Raw genomic sequence first — 6,000 nt, 5'->3', positions numbered from 1 at the left:
AGGAAGTACAAGAGGAAAAAAGGGGCAGGAGATGCCAGGAGACATGGAGAGGAGACAGGAGGTGCAGGATGGAAGAGAGGTAACACCATGAGATAGAAAGTAGATTAATAAAAATAGATTAATTTAAGAGCTAGTTAAGAACAAGCCAAAGCTATAAGCTGGCCTTTCATAACTGATAAATCATTAGTCATTATTTTCAAGCTGGCTGATGGGACAAAGAAGTACTCATTAAATATGTGTACAATTTAAGGAAAACATGGTAGATATATACATATTTAATAAAAAAGCAAACAAAAGGAAAACAAAAAAGACTCCCTGAATATATCCAAGCCCATTATTCCTGATGAAGCCTCCTGCTCTACCAGAGGAAATGCTGGAACCCAGATTCTCCATGTAAGACCCCTACCACAAACCTCCAACACTTCCTCAAAGTCCACCCAGTCATTTCCTGAGAGCCACGCCCCCTCATCACTGTATCCTGGTCCACAACTCCAGAAGAAGCCCCTGTTCTACAAGAGACCATGCTAGTTCTCAGAACTATAGAACTTCAAAGGCAACACAGGCACTCATAATCCCAGAGGTCCTGCTGTCACCCAGAACCTCAAAATCACACAGCCACCAAACCCCAGCAGAGGCACCCTACTTCACAATAGGACTGCCTGACACCAGAACCTCAGACCCCTCAGGCCAGAGAACAGATTGGAAATAAAAAGGACAACCATCCACCCATTCAACAAAGGCAAACTTGTAAATCAGCCCCTAAACCTAAAATTACCCCACACAGAGATGCCTAGAGGACACCATAAGAATATAATCAACAACATCCAGGGCCATACTGCATCAGCATGAACCAGCCATCCTACTGCAGAAAGCCCTGAATAGTCCAACACAGCTGAAGTACAAGAAAATGACCTGAAGACCAACTTTATGAAGATGGTAGGAGTCCTTAAAGATGAAATGAATAAATTTACTTAAAGAAATCCAGGCAAACACAAATAAACATTAGAGGAAATAAATAAATAAAGTCAAGAAAAGCCAAACCAGTGACAGAAATGAGGAAAACTGTTAAAGACATGAAAAATGGAAATAAAAGCAATAAAGTACACAAACTGGGAATCCTGAAGATTAAAAAAAATCTAGATAAGTGAACTTGGGTTCAATTCACAGAACCCATAGGGCAGCTCGCACCTGTTTGTAACTCCAGTTTCAAGGAATCTGAGACTCTCACAGATACATATATGCAAGCAAAAAACCAATGTACTGAAAAAATAAACTTAAATTTCTATAGTTCCAAAATGCTCTGATTTTCAAGAGCTCTCTTTTGTTCCATTATTGCCCTTATTTTTTTTGTTTTGCTATTAATTTATTTTTTTATTTGTAGTGCCTGTGATTGATCCAAATCTTCAAAATGTTAAGCTCTCCTACTGAGTTATTCCCCAATCTATAGTAAAGATTTTTGAAGGGTTTCACACACACACACACACACACATATATATATATATGTATATATATCCCAAATTGTTATTATAATTTCTAAATTTTCACTAAGATCAGAATTTCTATCTATTAGAAATACCAGATGGGAAAAAAGTTCGTTATGGAGCTTGGAGACTAGTAAGAAGAGATCCTCTTTACTTGGATACTCACCACAAAGTAGTGCTTTCTCTACTCATCCAACTGAGTAAGCTCATTAGCACAGAGCACTCTGCCTTCTCAACTGAGGCCATATGCAGAGGTATTAGATGATATTCTGCTTTTGATATGCCTGGAATCTTCAGCTAATCTCTGTCCTCTGACAAAACTTTCTGTCATTTTTTAACCTAAAACAACACTACAGTGTTTTATTACAGTAAAAGAAAATAACTAAGACAATTCCCCTTCTCTCATGTGCCTAACCCCATAATGCCCTAGGCTTCAGTCTCCTCAAGAAATATTTAAATAAAATATCAACTTCCCTCTCTATATTCCAGAAATATATTGAACAAAATTCTCCCTTGAAAACTTTAGTTTTTATTCCCTTTTATTTTTCTATAATTTTAATGACAGTCATTGGAGGAAAAATAGATATGTTCTTGGGTGCCATCTGGATTTGGAAAAAAATGATTTCATGTCTTACCTTGATTTAAAAACTTAAACTCTCATACAAAAGCAAAAGAAAGTGAAAAAAAGTTAGAAATTGACACGAAAGTCAAAGAAAATGTTAAATCTAAAAATGTTCCTAAAACCTTCCAGGAAATCTGGGATGCTAGGGGGAAAAAAACAAACATAAGAATGATAGGAATAGAAGAAGGAGGAGAATCCCAGATCAAAAGCTACAAAATATTTTTAACAAAATCATAGCACAAAGTTTTCACAACCCAAAGTAGGAGACACAAATAAAGGTACAAGAAAATTACAGAACAGCAAATAGATTGGACCAGAAAAGAAAGGGTCCCTCTCCCCACCATATAATAATCAAAATACTAAACAAATACAGAAAAACAAGAAAGAATTTAAGAGAAAATCCTAAGTACTATTTAAAGGCAGACATATTAGAATTACACCTGAATTCACAATGGAGACTCTAAAAGCCCAGAATGGTCTGCTCAAATGTCCTGCAGACTCTGTGAGACCACATATGCCAGCCCAGACTACTATACCCAGCACAACTTTCAATCACCATAGAAAGCAAAAACAATGTATTCCATGAAAAAGTTACATTTAAACATTATAACCATTATCTACAAATTCAGACTTATAGAAGCTGCTTGAAGGAAACTCCAATGTAAAGAAGTTAACTAGCTCCACAGGAAATAAGTGATCTCACACCAGCAAAATAAAAGCAAGGGAAACATACACACTAACAATAACAACAAAATAAGAGGAATTAACAACCATTGTCATTAATATCTCTAAATATCAATAGACTAAATTTCCAAATTAAAAGACATAGGTTTCAGAGGAGAAGAATTTTATTGTATTGCCTAGAGATCATTCTTCTGATATTTTGGTGAAGAAAGTGTCTGCTTTTTGCCCTTGTCTGAGGAGTCTTCCTGAGGCTAAAGTGAAAAGTTTTGGATTAATTCCATTGGCAGAGAAAATCTCAAAACATCCTAGTACAGACACTGTTGTGTGGCTATTATTGTTAATTCTATTAAGATTTATAATAAAGACAAGCAAGCTGAGCAAGGAATAAAAGAAAATGTACAATTTGAGGAGAAAAGAACCAGGAAATTACATGAAGCTAAGTCCTGTTTTCAAGGTGATAAAAACATTAAGAAATGGAATGGAGTTGTGGCCTCACAACAATATCCTACCTAGCTACACTTCTAAGCTGTAAAAGGAACTATAGAAAAGTTTAGAGCTGAATATGGTAGTACACACTTTTGACCCAGTACCTGCAAGGCAGAGGCTGGTAGATCTTTGAGACTGAGGCCAGCCTGGCCTATGCAGCAAGTTTCAGGATAGCAAAACTTAGGCACTGAAGGGAAGAAAGCAACTACTAGCTGCTACAACAGCTGCGATATGAGTATGATATGAGTGTTTGTGCCCAGTCTTATTGTGTCTTCTTAGCAGATGTGTGATAGGTAACCCTGGGAGGTCCCTGAAAGGCCTGCTCTCTTTGCTGGAGGGAGCATAGGAGGAGTTGATTGTTACAGGATATTTGATCACACTGTGAGAAAAGCACCTTCTAATTGGTTTAACAAAGAGCTAAATGGCCAACAGCTAGGCAGGAGAGCTAGGAACTCTGGGAGAAATCTTAGGCACAGGGATTTACCAGTCCGACATGAAAAAAGTGGGGTGTACTGTACTGAGAAGAGGCAATGAACAACATGGCAGAATGTAATTTAATATAGATGGGTTAATTTAAGTTTTAAGAGCTAGTTGGGAACAAAGCTAAGGTCAAGCTTTAATAATTAATAAGAAGTCTCTACGTCATCATTTTGTAGCTAGCAGTCTAAAACGTTTCATCTGGGAGAGAAAGGAAGTGGTGGGAGGGGTTGGGAGGAGTGGAAGGAAGGGAAATTGTGGACAGGATGTAATGTATGAGAGAATAATAGACATTTAAAAAGAAGAATTCTGTCTGGTGAAAAACCTTTCTGCATTCTTGTTTGAATCAAGAAGAATGTTGAACCTCCTATATGGACACATGCATGAGTCCATTCATTTTATTTAGATAATGAATGTGTGTTTTTCCTTAGTGAGTAGCATACATGGTGTAGATATGTTCTGTCCTGTCTGGAAAGATGGCTCCCTGTTATGAGTACTGGCCATTCTTTAGAGTACCTGTGTTCAGTTCCCAGCATTCATATTGTGGTGCACAGTCATCTGTAACTCCACTAGCAGGGGTCTCATGCTATCTTCTAGCCCTTACGGGCACCAGGCACACATGTGATATGGTAACATAAATTCAATCACACAAAAGTAAAACAAATGATAATAATAATAGTCACGGTATTTAACAGACAAAAATAGCATATGTGTCAAATCCTTATCATCATTAAAATAGTCATTTTAAATTATCATGATTGTACTTGATATACACAGAATCCTGAAATGATAACTATTAATATCTATGATGTACAAAAAGGTACATATCAGTATTTAAACATTTCTCCAGGCCACGAGGAGGAATCATGGATCTTCTGGCTGTCATTAGGGTCCAGCAGATGAAGGACATTCACAAGTCAACCTGGGGTCACTCCCTCAGAGCCAGAAGGAAGCATCACAGGCAAGCCTGGAGCCTTGCAGAGTTTGGGGATTGAGTGCCATTATGGTGAGCTAAAATATGTTAGGGCATGGGAGAGAGGGACAGAATATCTCAGATCCTGTAGAGAGAGGCAGATTTGAAGAGTCAAGTATTTTAAGGTCCTGACTGACATGAGAACCTGCTTTCTACCTGGAGCCATGTTCATGTCTTGGACTGGGCTGCTGCCAAGAGCCATGTCTGGGTCTGTAATGCTGTCACAGCCACGGTCTTTGTTGATGTCTGTGATTCCTGTTATCAGTGAAGGCTGTGAAGCCCAGCCAGGATCTGGGCCACCACACATGCCACATTGTTGCCCAAGGGTCATGCCACTGCAGTGGCCACCCCAATCTGAGTGGCCTGTGCTGATACCCAGAGCCATGGAAACATGCAAGCCTGATCTGAAGTCGAGGACCGTGCCTGTTGACAGCCTTACTATAGCCACAGTCTGTGTTGATAGTGATGGCACCTTTTCCTACAGAAGACCATGAAGATGCATGAGGTCTGGTTGAATTTGAGGCCATATCAATATCCAATGGCCACCTTGTATCTAAGGTGATGCTGATCTGAGTGGCCTTTACCACCACACATGGTCATGGTGACATCCAGGTCTAGCTGCTACCAAGGACCAGGTTTGTCTCTAGTCTCTCCACAGCCAGGGCTTCTGTGGATGTCCAAGGACTTTGCTGCCACCAAAAGCCACAAGGAGGCCCAGGTTCTAGGTCACCACCTGCAGTCACATTGGTGTCTGATAGACATTCAGCAGTCTGGGATATTTCAATGCTAGTAGCCTGTAATTCCACCCAGGGCAATGGGTTTGCCTGGCCCAAGATGCCTCTGAGAGTCATGTCTGGGTCTGTGCCCATATTCGCAGCCAGGGTCTGTGTCAATGCCTGTAGCTCTGGTTACCATCAAAGGCTGTGCAGCTGTCAGAGGTCTGTGCAGACACCTGGGGCCATGTCTGTGACCAAGGGTCATGCTTCCACTGGGGCCACACAGATCTGAGTGCCCTGTGCTGCTACCCAGGTCCATGGTGTCATCTGGGTCTGAGTTACTGCCTAGAGACATATATGGGTCCATAATCTTATTGCAGCTGAGACCTGTGTTGATGTCTGTGACCTGTGTTGCTACCAAAGACCACAGGATTCCTTGTTTTTGGCCCATCACAGTAGCCATGTTGGAGTCCAAGGGATTTGACCTTATGGGACAATTCCAATCTGAGTGGTCTATGCTGCCACCTTTAGTCATGGAGTCACGGGTCTAAGCTACTGCAA

The sequence above is a fragment of the Mesocricetus auratus genome, unplaced genomic scaffold, assembly GCF_017639785.1.
Source record: "Mesocricetus auratus isolate SY011 unplaced genomic scaffold, BCM_Maur_2.0 Super-Scaffold_100676, whole genome shotgun sequence".
In the NCBI taxonomy this organism is placed as follows: domain Eukaryota; kingdom Metazoa; phylum Chordata; class Mammalia; order Rodentia; family Cricetidae; genus Mesocricetus; species Mesocricetus auratus.
Note: the sequence above shows the minus strand (reverse complement) of the source record.